General features: G+C 54.2%; 20 non-coding genes across 20 annotated transcripts; all 20 read left to right on the forward strand.

Moving 5' to 3' along the window:
- The first annotated feature begins 1456 nt into the window (after positions 1–1456).
- Positions 1457–1572, forward strand: LOC138564532 (U5 spliceosomal RNA). Its single transcript, XR_011300478.1, has one exon. It is a non-coding gene; the product is annotated as a U5 spliceosomal RNA (small nuclear RNA).
- An 806-nt stretch (positions 1573–2378) lies between these two features.
- On the forward strand, positions 2379–2494 carry LOC138565015 (U5 spliceosomal RNA). Its single transcript, XR_011300936.1, has one exon. It is a non-coding gene; the product is annotated as a U5 spliceosomal RNA (small nuclear RNA).
- A 776-nt stretch (positions 2495–3270) lies between these two features.
- Positions 3271–3386, forward strand: LOC138565120 (U5 spliceosomal RNA). Its single transcript, XR_011301035.1, has one exon. It is a non-coding gene; the product is annotated as a U5 spliceosomal RNA (small nuclear RNA).
- A 799-nt stretch (positions 3387–4185) lies between these two features.
- LOC138564533 (U5 spliceosomal RNA) lies at positions 4186–4301 on the forward strand. The gene has a single exon (XR_011300479.1). It is a non-coding gene; the product is annotated as a U5 spliceosomal RNA (small nuclear RNA).
- A 770-nt stretch (positions 4302–5071) lies between these two features.
- LOC138564990 (U5 spliceosomal RNA) lies at positions 5072–5187 on the forward strand. The gene has a single exon (XR_011300912.1). It is a non-coding gene; the product is annotated as a U5 spliceosomal RNA (small nuclear RNA).
- Positions 5188–5963: 776 nt separating this feature from the next.
- LOC138564534 (U5 spliceosomal RNA) lies at positions 5964–6079 on the forward strand. Its single transcript, XR_011300480.1, has one exon. It is a non-coding gene; the product is annotated as a U5 spliceosomal RNA (small nuclear RNA).
- Positions 6080–6884: 805 nt separating this feature from the next.
- LOC138564535 (U5 spliceosomal RNA) lies at positions 6885–7000 on the forward strand. Its single transcript, XR_011300481.1, has one exon. It is a non-coding gene; the product is annotated as a U5 spliceosomal RNA (small nuclear RNA).
- An 806-nt stretch (positions 7001–7806) lies between these two features.
- On the forward strand, positions 7807–7922 carry LOC138564536 (U5 spliceosomal RNA). Its single transcript, XR_011300482.1, has one exon. It is a non-coding gene; the product is annotated as a U5 spliceosomal RNA (small nuclear RNA).
- Positions 7923–8728: 806 nt separating this feature from the next.
- On the forward strand, positions 8729–8844 carry LOC138564537 (U5 spliceosomal RNA). The gene has a single exon (XR_011300483.1). It is a non-coding gene; the product is annotated as a U5 spliceosomal RNA (small nuclear RNA).
- Positions 8845–9620: 776 nt separating this feature from the next.
- Positions 9621–9736, forward strand: LOC138564538 (U5 spliceosomal RNA). The gene has a single exon (XR_011300484.1). It is a non-coding gene; the product is annotated as a U5 spliceosomal RNA (small nuclear RNA).
- A 776-nt stretch (positions 9737–10512) lies between these two features.
- LOC138564540 (U5 spliceosomal RNA) lies at positions 10513–10628 on the forward strand. Its single transcript, XR_011300486.1, has one exon. It is a non-coding gene; the product is annotated as a U5 spliceosomal RNA (small nuclear RNA).
- An 806-nt stretch (positions 10629–11434) lies between these two features.
- On the forward strand, positions 11435–11550 carry LOC138564541 (U5 spliceosomal RNA). Its single transcript, XR_011300487.1, has one exon. It is a non-coding gene; the product is annotated as a U5 spliceosomal RNA (small nuclear RNA).
- An 806-nt stretch (positions 11551–12356) lies between these two features.
- LOC138564542 (U5 spliceosomal RNA) lies at positions 12357–12472 on the forward strand. Its single transcript, XR_011300488.1, has one exon. It is a non-coding gene; the product is annotated as a U5 spliceosomal RNA (small nuclear RNA).
- Positions 12473–13248: 776 nt separating this feature from the next.
- On the forward strand, positions 13249–13364 carry LOC138564544 (U5 spliceosomal RNA). Its single transcript, XR_011300489.1, has one exon. It is a non-coding gene; the product is annotated as a U5 spliceosomal RNA (small nuclear RNA).
- A 776-nt stretch (positions 13365–14140) lies between these two features.
- LOC138565121 (U5 spliceosomal RNA) lies at positions 14141–14256 on the forward strand. The gene has a single exon (XR_011301036.1). It is a non-coding gene; the product is annotated as a U5 spliceosomal RNA (small nuclear RNA).
- Positions 14257–15055: 799 nt separating this feature from the next.
- Positions 15056–15171, forward strand: LOC138564545 (U5 spliceosomal RNA). Its single transcript, XR_011300490.1, has one exon. It is a non-coding gene; the product is annotated as a U5 spliceosomal RNA (small nuclear RNA).
- An 806-nt stretch (positions 15172–15977) lies between these two features.
- LOC138564547 (U5 spliceosomal RNA) lies at positions 15978–16093 on the forward strand. The gene has a single exon (XR_011300492.1). It is a non-coding gene; the product is annotated as a U5 spliceosomal RNA (small nuclear RNA).
- Positions 16094–16869: 776 nt separating this feature from the next.
- Positions 16870–16985, forward strand: LOC138564548 (U5 spliceosomal RNA). The gene has a single exon (XR_011300493.1). It is a non-coding gene; the product is annotated as a U5 spliceosomal RNA (small nuclear RNA).
- An 805-nt stretch (positions 16986–17790) lies between these two features.
- Positions 17791–17906, forward strand: LOC138564549 (U5 spliceosomal RNA). The gene has a single exon (XR_011300494.1). It is a non-coding gene; the product is annotated as a U5 spliceosomal RNA (small nuclear RNA).
- An 806-nt stretch (positions 17907–18712) lies between these two features.
- On the forward strand, positions 18713–18828 carry LOC138564550 (U5 spliceosomal RNA). Its single transcript, XR_011300495.1, has one exon. It is a non-coding gene; the product is annotated as a U5 spliceosomal RNA (small nuclear RNA).
- Positions 18829–19567: the final 739 nt, after the last annotated feature.

Genomic DNA, 19567 nt, shown 5'->3' on the forward strand with positions numbered 1-19567 from the left:
GTGGCATGGATGGTGGTTCGGGAATGTTTACCTTGCAGGGCTTTTATGTTCAGGCGACGTCTGTCCATGGTAAACCACTGTTCCAGGGCGGGCTGCACGGGGGTTGAAACACCTAAGCACATTCTGGTGGAGTGTGATTTTGCAATCCAGGCTTGGAAAAGAGTTTCCATTTTTTTGGCCAAGTTTATGGATGTGTCTAATATGAACGAAGCAGATGTGTTGTACGGACCTAGGCATCACAGTGTGGGGGTTAAAGACCGCTGTGCTTGGCAGATCATCAGTGCGGTGAAGGAGGTGTTGTGGATCCTGAGGTGTCAACATCTGTGGCACAAATGTGATTGTGCTGTTGATAATTTTGTTCGTTTACTGGTTTCACGGATCAGAGACTGTATTTTGCTGGAAGCCAGAAATGGAGACGAGACAAAAGTTTTCTCAAAATGGGACATTAACTCCATCGATGATGTTTTCCTTTGAATGTGATTTGTTGTGTTTTTTTAAATTTCTGATTATGTATGTTTTTGTAAAAGTTTGTGATTGATATGAATTTTTTCACTGTATGGCTTGAATGTTAAAACCAAAATAAATAACATTTTACTAAAGATTTCCGTGGAGAGGAACATTAAAGAGTTTCACTCAATTTTTTGAAGCCCTGCCAAGTGCAGGGTTACCTATGCTGGTTAAAAAAAAAAAGAAACAGAGCAAATGAAAGCGCAAAGCCTGCTTTTCAGCTGTTGGCTTGCACCCCCCAGCTGTCAGTCAGCCTTTGCAGGGGTCCTTGCAGCACAGCCAGGCTGATGCCTTGCAGTGGTAGCCAGAGGGGGGAGCCTTTAGCTAATGCTTGCTGCTGTCGCCACCTGCTGGTGAGCCAGCAGAGGCTGGCTCCAAGCTAGCATCCAGGAGGATATGGCCCCAGTGGGCAGGGGTTTGGGCCCGGGCCCCGATCGGCTGACAAACGCCTGACAAACGCCGTCCTTTGCCTGGCGGGCAAAAGAACCTGGCAGCCCAGGAGGCCCAGCACCCGTGCAAGACAGGGTGAGGGCGGAAAATGACCCCTGTGTCCTGAGAAAGGAGAGAGCGGGCTGCTTTTTCAACATCCTGGGGGAGGAGCCCCATCTCTGGGGCCCAAAAGAAAATCTCACGCCTGCCTCCCAGAAGCCCTAGACCTTATGTAAACGAGGGGAGTCCTCAGGCAAAGGCAGACTCTGCCTGCCTTTTGGCCAATGTCACATGGCCTGCGGTCTGGAGAAATTTGCATACCCACAATCCCCTGCCAGGTTTCATGACTTTGGATGGGATTGCTTGCAAATAAAGTCATTCTGCCACGGGTTCGGAGCCCGATAGCATTCTCCATTCGCTTCATCTCAAAAAGCGTCATCGTGTGCACTGCTTCACTAAGTCACCCTGAGCTAGTGAGGTGTTGCATTTTTTGCGGCCGCAGTCGGGGCCACTAGAGCGCATACTCTGGTTTCTCTTCAAACCGAATAAATCTTTCGCCTTTTACTAAAGATTTCCGTGGAGAGGAACATTAAAGAGTTTCACTCAATTTTTTGAAGCCCTGCCAAGTGCAGGGTTACCTATGCTGGTTAAAAAAAAAAAAGAAACAGAGCAAATGAAAGCGCAAAGCCTGCTTTTCAGCTGTTGGCTTGCATCCCCCAGCTGTCAGTCAGCCTTTGCAGGGGTCCTCGCAGCACAGCCAGGCTGATGCCTTGCAGTGGTAGCCAGAGGGGGGAGCCTTTAGCTAATGCTTGCTGCTGTCGCCACCTGCTGGTGAGCCAGCAGAGGCTGGCTCCAAGCTAGCATCCAGGAGGATATGGCCCCAGTGGGCAGGGGTTTGGGCCCGGGCCCCGATCGCCTGACAAACGCCTGACAAACGCCGTCCTTTGCCCGGCGGGCTTTGCCCTGGCGGGCAAAAGAACCTGGCAGCCCAGGAGGCCCAGCACCCGTGCAAGACAGGGTGAGGGCGGAAAATGACCCCTGTGTCCTGAGAAAGGAGAGAGCGGGCTGCTTTTTCAACATCCTGGGGGAGGAGCCCCATCTCTGGGGCCCAAAAGAAAACCTCACGCCTGCCTCCCAGAAGCCCTAGACCTTATGTAAACGAGGGGAGTCCTCAGGCAAAGGCAGACTCTGCCTGCCTTTTGGCCAATGTCACATGGCCTGCGGTCTGGAGAAATTTGCATACCCACAATCCCCTGCCAGGTTTCATGACTTTGGATGGGATTGCTTGCAAATAAAGTCATTCTGCCACGGGTTCGGAGCCCGATAGCATTCTCCATTCGCTTCATCTCAAAAAGCGTCATCGTGTGCACTGCTTCACTAAGTCACCCTGAGCTAGTGAGGTGTTGCATTTTTTGCGGCCGCAGTCGGGGCCACTAGAGCGCATACTCTGATTTCTCTTCAAACCGAATAAATCTTTCGCCTTTTACTAAAGATTTCCGTGGAGAGGAACATTAAAGAGTTTCACTCAATTTTTTGAAGCCCTGCCAAGTGCAGGGTTACCTATGCTGGTTAAAAAAAAAAAGAAACAGAGCAAATGAAAGCGCAAAGCCTGCTTTTCAGCTGTTGGCTTGCACCCCCCAGCTGTCAGTCAGCCTTTGCAGGGGTCCTTGCAGCACAGCCAGGCTGATGCCTTGCAGTGGTAGCCAGAGGGGGGAGCCTTTAGCTAATGCTTGCTGCTGTCGCCACCTGCTGGTGAGCCAGCAGAGGCTGGCTCCAAGCTAGCATCCAGGAGGATATGGCCCCAGTGGGCAGGGGTTTGGGCCCGGGCCCCGATCGGCTGACGAACGCCTGACAAACGCCGTCCTTTGCCCGCTGGCAGCCCAGGAGGCCCAGCACCCGTGCAAGACAGGGTGAGGGCGGAAAATGACCCCTGTGTCCTGAGAAAGGAGAGAGCGGGCTGCTTCTTCAACATCCTGGGGGAGGAGCCCCATCTCTGGGGCCCAAAAGAAAATCTCACGCCTGCCTCCCAGAAGCCCTAGACCTTATGTAAACGAGGGGAGTCCTCAAGCAAAAGCAGACTCTGCCTGCCTTTTGGCCAATGTTACATGGCCTGCGGTCTGGAGAAATTTGCATACCCACAATCCCCTGCCAGGTTTCATGACTTTGGATGGGATTGCTTGCAAATAAAGTCATTCTGCCACGGGTTCGGAGCCCGATGGCATTCTCCATTCGCTTCATCTCAAAAAGCGTCATCGTGTGCACTGCTTCACTAAGTCACCCTGAGCTAGTGAGGTGTTGCATTTTTTGCGGCCGCAGTCGGGGCCACTAGAGCGCATACTCTGGTTTCTCTTCAAACCGAATAAATCTTTCGCCTTTTACTAAAGATTTCCGTGGAGAGGAACATTAAAGAGTTTCACTCAATGTTTTGAAGCCCTGCCAAGTGCAGGGTTACCTATGCTGGTTAAAAAGAAACAGAGCAAATGAAAGCGCAAAGCCTGCTTTTCAGCTGTTGGCTTGCACCCCCCAGCTGTCAGTCAGCCTTTGCAGGGGTCCTCGCAGCACAGCCAGGCTGATGCCTTGCAGTGGTAGCCAGAGGGGGGAGCCTTTAGCTAATGCTTGCTGCTGTCGCCACCTGCTGGTGAGCCAGCAGAGGCTGGCTCCAAGCTAGCATCCAGGAGGATATGGCCCCAGTGGGCAGGGGTTTGGGCCCGGGCCCCGATCGCCTGACAAACGCCTGACAAACGCCGTCCTTTGCCCGGCGGGCTTTGCCCTGGCGGGCAAAAGAACCTGGCAGCCCAGGAGGCCCAGCACCCGTGCAAGACAGGGTGAGGGCGGAAAATGACCCCTGTGTCCTGAGAAAGGAGAGAGCGGGCTGCTTTTTCAACATCCTGGGGGAGGAGCCCCATCTCTGGGGCCCAAAACAAAATCTCACGCCTGCCTCCCAGAAGCCCTAGACCTTATGTAAACGAGGGGAGTCCTCAGGCAAAGGCAGACTCTGCCTGCCTTTTGGCCAATGTCACATGGCCTGCGGTCTGGAGAAATTTGCATACCCACAATCCCCTGCCAGGTTTCATGACTTTGGATGGGATTGCTTGCAAATAAAGTCATTCTGCCACGGGTTCGGAGCCCGATAGCATTCTCCATTCGCTTCATCTCAAAAAGCGTCATCGTGTGCACTGCTTCACTAAGTCACCCTGAGCTAGTGAGGTGTTGCATTTTTTGCGGCCGCAGTCGGGGCCACTAGAGCGCATACTCTGGTTTCTCTTCAAACCGAATAAATCTTTCGCCTTTTACTAAAGATTTCCGTGGAGAGGAACATTAAAGAGTTTCACTCAATTTTTTGAAGCCCTGCCAAGTGCAGGGTTACCTATGCTGGTTAAAAAGAAACAGAGCAAATGAAAGCGCAAAGCCTGCTTTTCAGCTGTTGGCTTGCACCCCCCAGCTGTCAGTCAGCCTTTGCAGGGGTCCTCGCAGCACAGCCAGGCTGATGCCTTGCAGTGGTAGCCAGAGGGGGGAGCCTTTAGCTAATGCTTGCTGCTGTCGCCACCTGCTGGTGAGCCAGCAGAGGCTGGCTCCAAGCTAGCATCCAGGAGGATATGGCCCCAGTGGGCAGGGGTTTGGGCCCGGGCCCCGATCGGCTGACGAACGCCTGACAAACGCCGTCCTTTGCCCGCTGGCAGCCCAGGAGGCCCAGCACCCGTGCAAGACAGGGTGAGGGCGGAAAATGACCCCTGTGTCCTGAGAAAGGAGAGAGCGGGCTGCTTCTTCAACATCCTGGGGGAGGAGCCCCATCTCTGGGGCCCAAAAGAAAATCTCACGCCTGCCTCCCAGAAGCCCTAGACCTTATGTAAACGAGGGGAGTCCTCAGGCAAAGGCAGACTCTGCCTGCCTTTTGGCCAATGTCACATGGCCTGCGGTCTGGAGAAATTTGCATACCCACAATCCCCTGCCAGGTTTCATGACTTTGGATGGGATTGCTTGCAAATAAAGTCATTCTGCCACGGGTTCGGAGCCCGATAGCATTCTCCATTCGCTTCATCTCAAAAAGCGTCATCGTGTGCACTGCTTCACTAAGTCACCCTGAGCTAGTGAGGTGTTGCATTTTTTGCGGCCGCAGTCGGGGCCACTAGAGCGCATACTCTTGTTTCTCTTCAAACCGAATAAATCTTTCGCCTTTTACTAAAGATTTCCGTGGAGAGGAACATTAAAGAGTTTCACTCAATTTTTTGAAGCCCTGCCAAGTGCAGGGTTACCTATGCTGGTTAAAAAAAAAAAGAAACAGAGCAAATGAAAGCGCAAAGCCTGCTTTTCAGCTGTTGGCTTGCACCCCCCAGCTGTCAGTCAGCCTTTGCAGGGGTCCTTGCAGCACAGCCAGGCTGATGCCTTGCAGTGGTAGCCAGAGGGGGGAGCCTTTAGCTAATGCTTGCTGCTGTCGCCACCTGCTGGTGAGCCAGCAGAGGCTGGCTCCAAGCTAGCATCCAGGAGGATATGGCCCCAGTGGGCAGGGGTTTGGGCCCGGGCCCCGATCGGCTGACGAACGCCTGACAAACGCCGTCCTTTGCCCGCTGGCAGCCCAGGAGGCCCAGCACCCGTGCAAGACAGGGTGAGGGCGGAAAATGACCCCTGTGTCCTGAGAAAGGAGAGAGCGGGCTGCTTCTTCAACATCCTGGGGGAGGAGCCCCATCTCTGGGGCCCAAAAGAAAATCTCACGCCTGCCTCCCAGAAGCCCTAGACCTTATGTAAACGAGGGGAGTCCTCAAGCAAAAGCAGACTCTGCCTGCCTTTTGGCCAATGTCACATGGCCTGCGGTCTGGAGAAATTTGCATACCCACAATCCCCTGCCAGGTTTCATGACTTTGGATGGGATTGCTTGCAAATAAAGTCATTCTGCCACGGGTTCGGAGCCCGATAGCATTCTCCATTCGCTTCATCTCAAAAAGCGTCATCGTGTGCACTGCTTCACTAAGTCACCCTGAGCTAGTGAGGTGTTGCATTTTTTGCGGCCGCAGTCGGGGCCACTAGAGCGCATACTCTGGTTTCTCTTCAAACCGAATAAATCTTTCGCCTTTTACTAAAGATTTCCGTGGAGAGGAACATTAAAGAGTTTCACTCAATTTTTTGAAGCCCTGCCAAGTGCAGGGTTACCTATGCTGGTTATAAAAAAAAAGAAACAGAGCAAATGAAAGCGCAAAGCCTGCTTTTCAGCTGTTGGCTTGCACCCCCCAGCTGTCAGTCAGCCTTTGCAGGGGTCCTCGCAGCACAGCCAGGCTGATGCCTTGCAGTGGTAGCCAGAGGGGGGAGCCTTTAGCTAATGCTTGCTGCTGTCGCCACCTGCTGGTGAGCCAGCAGAGGCTGGCTCCAAGCTAGCATCCAGGAGGATATGGCCCCAGTGGGCAGGGGTTTGGGCCCGGGCCCCGATCGGCTGACAAACGCCTGACAAACGCCGTCCTTTGCCCGGCGGGCTTTGCCCTGGCGGGCAAAAGAACCTGGCAGCCCAGGAGGCCCAGCACCCGTGCAAGACAGGGTGAGGGCGGAAAATGACCCCTGTGTCCTGAGAAAGGAGAGAGCGGGCTGCTTTTTCAACATCCTGGGGGAGGAGCCCCATCTCTGGGGCCCAAAAGAAAATCTCACGCCTGCCTCCCAGAAGCCCTAGACCTTATGTAAACGAGGGGAGTCCTCAGGCAAAGGCAGACTCTGCCTGCCTTTTGGCCAATGTCACATGGCCTGCGGTCTGGAGAAATTTGCATACCCACAATCCCCTGCCAGGTTTCATGACTTTGGATGGGATTGCTTGCAAATAAAGTCATTCTGCCACGGGTTCGGAGCCCGATAGCATTCTCCATTCGCTTCATCTCAAAAAGCGTCATCGTGTGCACTGCTTCACTAAGTCACCCTGAGCTAGTGAGGTGTTGCATTTTTTGCGGCCGCAGTCGGGGCCACTAGAGCGCATACTCTGGTTTCTCTTCAAACCGAATAAATCTTTCGCCTTTTACTAAAGATTTCCGTGGAGAGGAACATTAAAGAGTTTCACTCAATTTTTTGAAGCCCTGCCAAGTGCAGGGTTACCTATGCTGGTTAAAAAAAAAAAAGAAACAGAGCAAATGAAAGCGCAAAGCCTGCTTTTCAGCTGTTGGCTTGCACCCCCCAGCTGTCAGTCAGCCTTTGCAGGGGTCCTCGCAGCACAGCCAGGCTGATGCCTTGCAGTGGTAGCCAGAGGGGGGAGCCTTTAGCTAATGCTTGCTGCTGTCGCCACCTGCTGGTGAGCCAGCAGAGGCTGGCTCCAAGCTAGCATCCAGGAGGATATGGCCCCAGTGGGCAGGGGTTTGGGCCCGGGCCCCGATCGCCTGACAAACGCCTGACAAACGCCGTCCTTTGCCCGGCGGGCTTTGCCCTGGCGGGCAAAAGAACCTGGCAGCCCAGGAGGCCCAGCACCCGTGCAAGACAGGGTGAGGGCGGAAAATGACCCCTGTGTCCTGAGAAAGGAGAGAGCGGGCTGCTTCTTCAACATCCTGGGGGAGGAGCCCCATCTCTGGGGCCCAAAAGAAAATCTCACGCCTGCCTCCCAGAAGCCCTAGACCTTATGTAAACGAGGGGAGTCCTCAAGCAAAAGCAGACTCTGCCTGCCTTTTGGCCAATGTTACATGGCCTGCGGTCTGGAGAAATTTGCATACCCACAATCCCCTGCCAGGTTTCATGACTTTGGATGGGATTGCTTGCAAATAAAGTCATTCTGCCACGGGTTCGGAGCCCGATGGCATTCTCCATTCGCTTCATCTCAAAAAGCGTCATCGTGTGCACTGCTTCACTAAGTCACCCTGAGCTAGTGAGGTGTTGCATTTTTTGCGGCCGCAGTCGGGGCCACTAGAGCGCATACTCTGGTTTCTCTTCAAACCGAATAAATCTTTCGCCTTTTACTAAAGATTTCCGTGGAGAGGAACATTAAAGAGTTTCACTCAATTTTTTGAAGCCCTGCCAAGTGCAGGGTTACCTATGCTGGTTAAAAAAAAAAAAGAAACAGAGCAAATGAAAGCGCAAAGCCTGCTTTTCAGCTGTTGGCTTGCACCCCCCAGCTGTCAGTCAGCCTTTGCAGGGGTCCTCGCAGCACAGCCAGGCTGATGCCTTGCAGTGGTAGCCAGAGGGGGGAGCCTTTAGCTAATGCTTGCTGCTGTCGCCACCTGCTGGTGAGCCAGCAGAGGCTGGCTCCAAGCTAGCATCCAGGAGGATATGGCCCCAGTGGGCAGGGGTTTGGGCCCGGGCCCCGATCGCCTGACAAACGCCTGACAAACGCCGTCCTTTGCCCGGCGGGCTTTGCCCTGGCGGGCAAAAGAACCTGGCAGCCCAGGAGGCCCAGCACCCGTGCAAGACAGGGTGAGGGCGGAAAATGACCCCTGTGTCCTGAGAAAGGAGAGAGCGGGCTGCTTTTTCAACATCCTGGGGGAGGAGCCCCATCTCTGGGGCCCAAAAGAAAATCTCACGCCTGCCTCCCAGAAGCCCTAGACCTTATGTAAACGAGGGGAGTCCTCAGGCAAAGGCAGACTCTGCCTGCCTTTTGGCCAATGTCACATGGCCTGCGGTCTGGAGAAATTTGCATACCCACAATCCCCTGCCAGGTTTCATGACTTTGGATGGGATTGCTTGCAAATAAAGTCATTCTGCCACGGGTTCGGAGCCCGATAGCATTCTCCATTCGCTTCATCTCAAAAAGCGTCATCGTGTGCACTGCTTCACTAAGTCACCCTGAGCTAGTGAGGTGTTGCATTTTTTGCGGCCGCAGTCGGGGCCACTAGAGCGCATACTCTGGTTTCTCTTCAAACCGAATAAATCTTTCGCCTTTTACTAAAGATTTCCGTGGAGAGGAACATTAAAGAGTTTCACTCAATTTTTTGAAGCCCTGCCAAGTGCAGGGTTACCTATGCTGGTTAAAAAAAAAAAGAAACAGAGCAAATGAAAGCGCAAAGCCTGCTTTTCAGCTGTTGGCTTGCACCCCCCAGCTGTCAGTCAGCCTTTGCAGGGGTCCTCGCAGCACAGCCAGGCTGATGCTTTGCAGTGGTAGCCAGAGGGGGGAGCCTTTAGCTAATGCTTGCTGCTGTCGCCACCTGCTGGTGAGCCAGCAGAGGCTGGCTCCAAGCTAGCATCCAGGAGGATATGGCCCCAGTGGGCAGGGGTTTGGGCCCGGGCCCCGATCGGCTGACGAACGCCTGACAAACGCCGTCCTTTGCCCGCTGGCAGCCCAGGAGGCCCAGCACCCGTGCAAGACAGGGTGAGGGCGGAAAATGACCCCTGTGTCCTGAGAAAGGAGAGAGCGGGCTGCTTTTTCAACATCCTGGGGGAGGAGCCCCATCTCTGGGGCCCAAAAGAAAATCTCACGCCTGCCTCCCAGAAGCCCTAGACCTTATGTAAACGAGGGGAGTCCTCAGGCAAAGGCAGACTCTGCCTGCCTTTTGGCCAATGTCACATGGCCTGCGGTCTGGAGAAATTTGCATACCCAAAATCCCCTGCCAGGTTTCATGACTTTGGATGGGATTGCTTGCAAATAAAGTCATTCTGCCACGGGTTCGGAGCCCGATAGCATTCTCCATTCGCTTCATCTCAAAAAGCGTCATCGTGTGCACTGCTTCACTAAGTCACCCTGAGCTAGTGAGGTGTTGCATTTTTTGCGGCCGCAGTCGGGGCCACTAGAGCGCATACTCTGGTTTCTCTTCAAACCGAATAAATCTTTCGCCTTTTACTAAAGATTTCCGTGGAGAGGAACATTAAAGAGTTTCACTCAATTTTTTGAAGCCCTGCCAAGTGCAGGGTTACCTATGCTGGTTAAAAAAAAAAAGAAACAGAGCAAATGAAAGCGCAAAGCCTGCTTTTCAGCTGTTGGCTTGCACCCCCCAGCTGTCAGTCAGCCTTTGCAGGGGTCCTTGCAGCACAGCCAGGCTGATGCCTTGCAGTGGTAGCCAGAGGGGGGAGCCTTTAGCTAATGCTTGCTGCTGTCGCCACCTGCTGGTGAGCCAGCAGAGGCTGGCTCCAAGCTAGCATCCAGGAGGATATGGCCCCAGTGGGCAGGGGTTTGGGCCCGGGCCCCGATCGGCTGACGAACGCCTGACAAACGCCGTCCTTTGCCCGCTGGCAGCCCAGGAGGCCCAGCACCCGTGCAAGACAGGGTGAGGGCGGAAAATGACCCCTGTGTCCTGAGAAAGGAGAGAGCGGGCTGCTTCTTCAACATCCTGGGGGAGGAGCCCCATCTCTGGGGCCCAAAAGAAAATCTCACGCCTGCCTCCCAGAAGCCCTAGACCTTATGTAAACGAGGGGAGTCCTCAAGCAAAAGCAGACTCTGCCTGCCTTTTGGCCAATGTTACATGGCCTGCGGTCTGGAGAAATTTGCATACCCACAATCCCCTGCCAGGTTTCATGACTTTGGATGGGATTGCTTGCAAATAAAGTCATTCTGCCACGGGTTCGGAGCCCGATGGCATTCTCCATTCGCTTCATCTCAAAAAGCGTCATCGTGTGCACTGCTTCACTAAGTCACCCTGAGCTAGTGAGGTGTTGCATTTTTTGCGGCCGCAGTCGGGGCCACTAGAGCGCATACTCTGGTTTCTCTTCAAACCGAATAAATCTTTCGCCTTTTACTAAAGATTTCCGTGGAGAGGAACATTAAAGAGTTTCACTCAATTTTTTGAAGCCCTGCCAAGTGCAGGGTTACCTATGCTGGTTAAAAAAAAAAAAGAAACAGAGCAAATGAAAGCGCAAAGCCTGCTTTTCAGCTGTTGGCTTGCACCCCCCAGCTGTCAGTCAGCCTTTGCAGGGGTCCTCGCAGCACAGCCAGGCTGATGCCTTGCAGTGGTAGCCAGAGGGGGGAGCCTTTAGCTAATGCTTGCTGCTGTCGCCACCTGCTGGTGAGCCAGCAGAGGCTGGCTCCAAGCTAGCATCCAGGAGGATATGGCCCCAGTGGGCAGGGGTTTGGGCCCGGGCCCCGATCGCCTGACAAACGCCTGACAAACGCCGTCCTTTGCCCGGCGGGCTTTGCCCTGGCGGGCAAAAGAACCTGGCAGCCCAGGAGGCCCAGCACCCGTGCAAGACAGGGTGAGGGCGGAAAATGACCCCTGTGTCCTGAGAAAGGAGAGAGCGGGCTGCTTCTTCAACATCCTGGGGGAGGAGCCCCATCTCTGGGGCCCAAAAGAAAATCTCACGCCTGCCTCCCAGAAGCCCTAGACCTTATGTAAACGAGGGGAGTCCTCAAGCAAAAGCAGACTCTGCCTGCCTTTTGGCCAATGTTACATGGCCTGCGGTCTGGAGAAATTTGCATACCCACAATCCCCTGCCAGGTTTCATGACTTTGGATGGGATTGCTTGCAAATAAAGTCATTCTGCCACGGGTTCGGAGCCCGATGGCATTCTCCATTCGCTTCATCTCAAAAAGCGTCATCGTGTGCACTGCTTCACTAAGTCACCCTGAGCTAGTGAGGTGTTGCATTTTTTGCGGCCGCAGTCGGGGCCACTAGAGCGCATACTCTGGTTTCTCTTCAAACCGAATAAATCTTTCGCCTTTTACTAAAGATTTCCGTGGAGAGGAACATTAAAGAGTTTCACTCAATTTTTTGAAGCCCTGCCAAGTGCAGGGTTACCTATGCTGGTTAAAAAAAAAAAAGAAACAGAGCAAATGAAAGCGCAAAGCCTGCTTTTCAGCTGTTGGCTTGCACCCCCCAGCTGTCAGTCAGCCTTTGCAGGGGTCCTCGCAGCACAGCCAGGCTGATGCCTTGCAGTGGTAGCCAGAGGGGGGAGCCTTTAGCTAATGCTTGCTGCTGTCGCCACCTGCTGGTGAGCCAGCAGAGGCTGGCTCCAAGCTAGCATCCAGGAGGATATGGCCCCAGTGGGCAGGGGTTTGGGCCCGGGCCCCGATCGCCTGACAAACGCCTGACAAACGCCGTCCTTTGCCCGGCGGGCTTTGCCCTGGCGGGCAAAAGAACCTGGCAGCCCAGGAGGCCCAGCACCCGTGCAAGACAGGGTGAGGGCGGAAAATGACCCCTGTGTCCTGAGAAAGGAGAGAGCGGGCTGCTTTTTCAACATCCTGGGGGAGGAGCCCCATCTCTGGGGCCCAAAAGAAAATCTCACGCCTGCCTCCCAGAAGCCCTAGACCTTATGTAAACGAGGGGAGTCCTCAGGCAAAGGCAGACTCTGCCTGCCTTTTGGCCAATGTCACATGGCCTGCGGTCTGGAGAAATTTGCATACCCACAATCCCCTGCCAGGTTTCATGACTTTGGATGGGATTGCTTGCAAATAAAGTCATTCTGCCACGGGTTCGGAGCCCGATAGCATTCTCCATTCGCTTCATCTCAAAAAGCGTCATCGTGTGCACTGCTTCACTAAGTCACCCTGAGCTAGTGAGGTGTTGCATTTTTTGCGGCCGCAGTCGGGGCCACTAGAGCGCATACTCTGGTTTCTCTTCAAACCGAATAAATCTTTCGCCTTTTACTAAAGATTTCCGTGGAGAGGAACATTAAAGAGTTTCACTCAATTTTTTGAAGCCCTGCCAAGTGCAGGGTTACCTATGCTGGTTAAAAAAAAAAAGAAACAGAGCAAATGAAAGCGCAAAGCCTGCTTTTCAGCTGTTGGCTTGCACCCCCCAGCTGTCAGTCAGCCTTTGCAGGGGTCCTCGCAGCACAGCCAGGCTGATGCTTTGCAGTGGTAGCCAGAGGGGGGAGCCTTTAGCTAATGCTTGCTGCTGTCGCCACCTGCTGGTGAGCCAGCAGAGGCTGGCTCCAAGCTAGCATCCAGGAGGATATGGCCCCAGTGGGCAGGGGTTTGGGCCCGGGCCCCGATCGGCTGACGAACGCCTGACAAACGCCGTCCTTTGCCCGCTGGCAGCCCAGGAGGCCCAGCACCCGTGCAAGACAGGGTGAGGGCGGAAAATGACCCCTGTGTCCTGAGAAAGGAGAGAGCGGGCTGCTTTTTCAACATCCTGGGGGAGGAGCCCCATCTCTGGGGCCCAAAAGAAAATCTCACGCCTGCCTCCCAGAAGCCCTAGACCTTATGTAAACGAGGGGAGTCCTCAGGCAAAGGCAGACTCTGCCTGCCTTTTGGCCAATGTCACATGGCCTGCGGTCTGGAGAAATTTGCATACCCAAAATCCCCTGCCAGGTTTCATGACTTTGGATGGGATTGCTTGCAAATAAAGTCATTCTGCCACGGGTTCGGAGCCCGATAGCATTCTCCATTCGCTTCATCTCAAAAAGCGTCATCGTGTGCACTGCTTCACTAAGTCACCCTGAGCTAGTGAGGTGTTGCATTTTTTGCGGCCGCAGTCGGGGCCACTAGAGCGCATACTCTGGTTTCTCTTCAAACCGAATAAATCTTTCGCCTTTTACTAAAGATTTCCGTGGAGAGGAACATTAAAGAGTTTCACTCAATTTTTTGAAGCCCTGCCAAGTGCAGGGTTACCTATGCTGGTTAAAAAAAAAAAGAAACAGAGCAAATGAAAGCGCAAAGCCTGCTTTTCAGCTGTTGGCTTGCACCCCCCAGCTGTCAGTCAGCCTTTGCAGGGGTCCTTGCAGCACAGCCAGGCTGATGCCTTGCAGTGGTAGCCAGAGGGGGGAGCCTTTAGCTAATGCTTGCTGCTGTCGCCACCTGCTGGTGAGCCAGCAGAGGCTGGCTCCAAGCTAGCATCCAGGAGGATATGGCCCCAGTGGGCAGGGGTTTGGGCCCGGGCCCCGATCGGCTGACGAACGCCTGACAAACGCCGTCCTTTGCCCGCTGGCAGCCCAGGAGGCCCAGCACCCGTGCAAGACAGGGTGAGGGCGGAAAATGACCCCTGTGTCCTGAGAAAGGAGAGAGCGGGCTGCTTCTTCAACATCCTGGGGGAGGAGCCCCATCTCTGGGGCCCAAAAGAAAATCTCACGCCTGCCTCCCAGAAGCCCTAGACCTTATGTAAACGAGGGGAGTCCTCAAGCAAAAGCAGACTCTGCCTGCCTTTTGGCCAATGTTACATGGCCTGCGGTCTGGAGAAATTTGCATACCCACAATCCCCTGCCAGGTTTCATGACTTTGGATGGGATTGCTTGCAAATAAAGTCATTCTGCCACGGGTTCGGAGCCCGATGGCATTCTCCATTCGCTTCATCTCAAAAAGCGTCATCGTGTGCACTGCTTCACTAAGTCACCCTGAGCTAGTGAGGTGTTGCATTTTTTGCGGCCGCAGTCGGGGCCACTAGAGCGCATACTCTGGTTTCTCTTCAAACCGAATAAATCTTTCGCCTTTTACTAAAGATTTCCGTGGAGAGGAACATTAAAGAGTTTCACTCAATGTTTTGAAGCCCTGCCAAGTGCAGGGTTACCTATGCTGGTTAAAAAGAAACAGAGCAAATGAAAGCGCAAAGCCTGCTTTTCAGCTGTTGGCTTGCACCCCCCAGCTGTCAGTCAGCCTTTGCAGGGGTCCTCGCAGCACAGCCAGGCTGATGCCTTGCAGTGGTAGCCAGAGGGGGGAGCCTTTAGCTAATGCTTGCTGCTGTCGCCACCTGCTGGTGAGCCAGCAGAGGCTGGCTCCAAGCTAGCATCCAGGAGGATATGGCCCCAGTGGGCAGGGGTTTGGGCCCGGGCCCCGATCGGCTGACGAACGCCTGACAAACGCCGTCCTTTGCCCGGCGGGCTTTGCCCTGGCGGGCAAAAGAACCTGGCAGCCCAGGAGGCCCAGCACCCGTGCAAGACAGGGTGAGGGCGGAAAATGACCCCTGTGTCCTGAGAAAGGAGAGAGTGGGCTGCTTTTTCAACATCCTGGGGGAGGAGCCCCATCTCTGGGGCCCAAAAGAAAATCTCACGCCTGCCTCCCAGAAGCCCTAGACCTTATGTAAACGAGGGGAGTCCTCAGGCAAAGGCAGACTCTGCCTGCCTTTTGGCCAATGTCACATGGCCTGCGGTCTGGAGAAATTTGCATACCCACAATCCCCTGCCAGGTTTCATGACTTTGGATGGGATTGCTTGCAAATAAAGTCATTCTGCCACGGGTTCGGAGCCCGATAGCATTCTCCATTCGCTTCATCTCAAAAAGCGTCATCGTGTGCACTGCTTCACTAAGTCACCCTGAGCTAGTGAGGTGTTGCATTTTTTGCGGCCGCAGTCGGGGCCACTAGAGCGCATACTCTGGTTTCTCTTCAAACCGAATAAATCTTTCGCCTTTTACTAAAGATTTCCGTGGAGAGGAACATTAAAGAGTTTCACTCAATTTTTTGAAGCCCTGCCAAGTGCAGGGTTACCTATGCTGGTTAAAAAAAAAAAAGAAACAGAGCAAATGAAAGCGCAAAGCCTGCTTTTCAGCTGTTGGCTTGCACCCCCCAGCTGTCAGTCAGCCTTTGCAGGGGTCCTCGCAGCACAGCCAGGCTGATGCCTTGCAGTGGTAGCCAGAGGGGGGAGCCTTTAGCTAATGCTTGCTGCTGTCGCCACCTGCTGGTGAGCCAGCAGAGGCTGGCTCCAAGCTAGCATCCAGGAGGATATGGCCCCAGTGGGCAGGGGTTTGGGCCCGGGCCCCGATCGCCTGACAAACGCCTGACAAACGCCGTCCTTTGCCCGGCGGGCTTTGCCCTGGCGGGCAAAAGAACCTGGCAGCCCAGGAGGCCCAGCACCCGTGCAAGACAGGGTGAGGGCGGAAAATGACCCCTGTGTCCTGAGAAAGGAGAGAGCGGGCTGCTTTTTCAACATCCTGGGGGAGGAGCCCCATCTCTGGGGCCCAAAAGAAAATCTCACGCCTGCCTCCCAGAAGCCCTAGACCTTATGTAAACGAGGGGAGTCCTCAGGCAAAGGCAGACTCTGCCTGCCTTTTGGCCAATGTCACATGGCCTGCGGTCTGGAGAAATTTGCATACCCACAATCCCCTGCCAGGTTTCATGACTTTGGATGGGATTGCTTGCAAATAAAGTCATTCTGCCACGGGTTCGGAGCCCGATAGCATTCTCCATTCGCTTCATCTCAAAAAGCGTCATCGTGTGCACTGCTTCACTAAGTCACCCTGAGCTAGTGAGGTGTTGCATTTTTTGCGGCCGCAGTCGGGGCCACTAGAGCGCATACTCTGGTTTCTCTTCAAACCGAATAAATCTTTCGCCTTTTACTAAAGATTTCCGTGGAGAGGAACATTAAAGAGTTTCACTCAATTTTTTGAAGCCCTGCCAAGTGCAGGGTTACCTATGCTGGTTAAAAAAAAAAAGAAACAGAGCAAATGAAAGCGCAAAGCCTGCTTTTCAGCTGTTGGCTTGCACCCCCCAGCTGTCAGTCAGCCTTTGCAGGGGTCCTTGCAGCACAGCCAGGCTGATGCCTTGCAGTGGTAGCCAGAGGGGGGAGCCTTTAGCTAATGCTTGCTGCTGTCGCCACCTGCTGGTGAGCCAGCAGAGGCTGGCTCCAAGCTAGCATCCAGGAGGATATGGCCCCAGTGGGCAGGGGTTTGGGCCCGGGCCCCGATCGGCTGACGAACGCCTGACAAACGCCGTCCTTTGCCCGCTGGCAGCCCAGGAGGCCCAGCACCCGTGCAAGACAGGGTGAGGGCGGAAAATGACCCCTGTGTCCTGAGAAAGGAGAGAGCGGGCTGCTTCTTCAACATCCTGGGGGAGGAGCCCCATCTCTGGGGCCCAAAAGAAAATCTCACGCCTGCCTCCCAGAAGCCCTAGACCTTATGTAAACGAGGGGAGTCCTCAAGCAAAAGCAGACTCTGCCTGCCTTTTGGCCAATGTCACATGGCCTGCGGTCTGGAGAAATTTGCATACCCACAATCCCCTGCCAGGTTTCATGACTTTGGATGGGATTGCTTGCAAATAAAGTCATTCTGCCACGGGTTCGGAGCCCGATAGCATTCTCCATTCGCTTCATCTCAAAAAGCGTCATCGTGTGCACTGCTTCACTAAGTCACCCTGAGCTAGTGAGGTGTTGCATTTTTTGCGGCCGCAGTCGGGGCCACTAGAGCGCATACTCTGGTTTCTCTTCAAACCGAATAAATCTTTCGCCTTTTACTAAAGATTTCCGTGGAGAGGAACATTAAAGAGTTTCACTCAATTTTTTGAAGCCCTGCCAAGTGCAGGGTTACCTATGCTGGTTATAAAAAAAAAGAAACAGAGCAAATGAAAGCGCAAAGCCTGCTTTTCAGCTGTTGGCTTGCACCCCCCAGCTGTCAGTCAGCCTTTGCAGGGGTCCTCGCAGCACAGCCAGGCTGATGCCTTGCAGTGGTAGCCAGAGGGGGGAGCCTTTAGCTAATGCTTGCTGCTGTCGCCACCTGCTGGTGAGCCAGCAGAGGCTGGCTCCAAGCTAGCATCCAGGAGGATATGGCCCCAGTGGGCAGGGGTTTGGGCCCGGGCCCCGATCGGCTGACAAACGCCTGACAAACGCCGTCCTTTGCCCAGCGGGCTTTGCCCTGGCGGGCAAAAGAACCTGGCAGCCCAGGAGGCCCAGCACCCGTGCAAGACAGGGTGAGGGCGGAAAATGACCCCTGTGTCCTGAGAAAGGAGAGAGCGGGCTGCTTTTTCAACATCCTGGGGGAGGAGCCCCATCTCTGGGGCCCAAAAGAAAATCTCACGCCTGCCTCCCAGAAGCCCTAGACCTTATGTAAACGAGGGGAGTCCTCAGGCAAAGGCAGACTCTGCCTGCCTTTTGGCCAATGTCACATGGCCTGCGGTCTGGAGAAATTTGCATACCCACAATCCCCTGCCAGGTTTCATGACTTTGGATGGGATTGCTTGCAAATAAAGTCATTCTGCCACGGGTTCGGAGCCCGATAGCATTCTCCATTCGCTTCATCTCAAAAAGCGTCATCGTGTGCACTGCTTCACTAAGTCACCCTGAGCTAGTGAGGTGTTGCATTTTTTGCGGCCGCAGTCGGGGCCACTAGAGCGCATACTCTGGTTTCTCTTCAAACCGAATAAATCTTTCGCCTTTTACTAAAGATTTCCGTGGAGAGGAACATTAAAGAGTTTCACTCAATTTTTTGAAGCCCTGCCAAGTGCAGGGTTACCTATGCTGGTTAAAAAAAAAAAAGAAACAGAGCAAATGAAAGCGCAAAGCCTGCTTTTCAGCTGTTGGCTTGCACCCCCCAGCTGTCAGTCAGCCTTTGCAGGGGTCCTCGCAGCACAGCCAGGCTGATGCCTTGCAGTGGTAGCCAGAGGGGGGAGCCTTTAGCTAATGCTTGCTCCTGTCGCCACCTGCTGGTGAGCCAGCAGAGGCTGGCTCCAAGCTAGCATCCAGGAGGATATGGCCCCAGTGGGCAGGGGTTTGGGCCCGGGCCCCGATCGCCTGACAAACGCCTGACAAACGCCGTCCTTTGCCCGGCGGGCTTTGCCCTGGCGGGCAAAAGAACCTGGCAGCCCAGGAGGCCCAGCACCCGTGCAAGACAGGGTGAGGGCGGAAAATGACCCCTGTGTCCTGAGAAAGGAGAGAGCGGGCTGCTTTTTCAACATCCTGGGGGAGGAGCCCCATCTCTGGGGCCCAAAAGAAAATCTCACGCCTGCCTCCCAGAAGCCCTAGACCTTATGTAAACGAGGGGAGTCCTCAGGCAAAGGCAGACTCTGCCTGCCTTTTGGCCAATGTCACATGGCCTGCGGTCTGGAGAAATTTGCATACCCACAATCCCCTGCCAGGTTTCATGACTTTGGATGGGATTGCTTGCAAATAAAGTCATTCTGCCACGGGTTCGGAGCCCGATAGCATTCTCCATTCGCTTCATCTCAAAAAGCGTCATCGTGTGCACTGCTTCACTAAGTCACCCTGAGCTAGTGAGGTGTTGCATTTTTTGCGGCCGCAGTCGGGGCCACTAGAGCGCATACTCTGGTTTCTCTTCAAACCGAATAAATCTTTCGCCTTTTACTAAAGATTTCCGTGGAGAGGAACATTAAAGAGTTTCACTCAATTTTTTGAAGCCCTGCCAAGTGCAGGGTTACCTATGCTGGTTAAAAAGAAACAGAGCAAATGAAAGCGCAAAGCCTGCTTTTCAGCTGTTGGCTTGCACCCCCCAGCTGTCAGTCAGCCTTTGCAGGGGTCCTCGCAGCACAGCCAGGCTGATGCCTTGCAGTGGTAGCCAGAGGGGGGAGCCTTTAGCTAATGCTTGCTGCTGTCGCCACCTGCTGGTGAGCCAGCAGAGGCTGGCTCCAAGCTAGCATCCAGGAGGATATGGCCCCAGTGGGCAGGGGTTTGGGCCCGGGCCCCGATCGGCTGACGAACGCCTGACAAACGCCGTCCTTTGCCCGCTGGCAGCCCAGGAGGCCCAGCACCCGTGCAAGACGGGGTGAGGGCGGAAAATGACCCCTGTGTCCTGAGAAAGGAGAGAGCGGGCTGCTTCTTCAACATCCTGGGGGAGGAGCCCCATCTCTGGGGCCCAAAAGAAAATCTCACGCCTGCCTCCCAGAAGCCCTAGACCTTATGTAAACGAGGGGAGTCCTCAGGCAAAGGCAGACTCTGCCTGCCTTTTGGCCAATGTCACATGGCCTGCGGTCTGGAGAAATTTGCATACCCACAATCCCCTGCCAGGTTTCATGACTTTGGATGGGATTGCTTGCAAATAAAGTCATTCTGCCACGGGTTCGGAGCCCGATAGCATTCTCCATTCGCTTCATCTCAAAAAGCGTCATCGTGTGCACTGCTTCACTAAGTCACCCTGAGCTAGTGAGGTGTTGCATTT

The sequence above is a fragment of the Ambystoma mexicanum genome, chromosome 1q (genome assembly GCF_040938575.1).
Source record: "Ambystoma mexicanum isolate Mex_15411 chromosome 1q, UKY_AmexF1_1, whole genome shotgun sequence".
In the NCBI taxonomy this organism is placed as follows: domain Eukaryota; kingdom Metazoa; phylum Chordata; class Amphibia; order Caudata; family Ambystomatidae; genus Ambystoma; species Ambystoma mexicanum.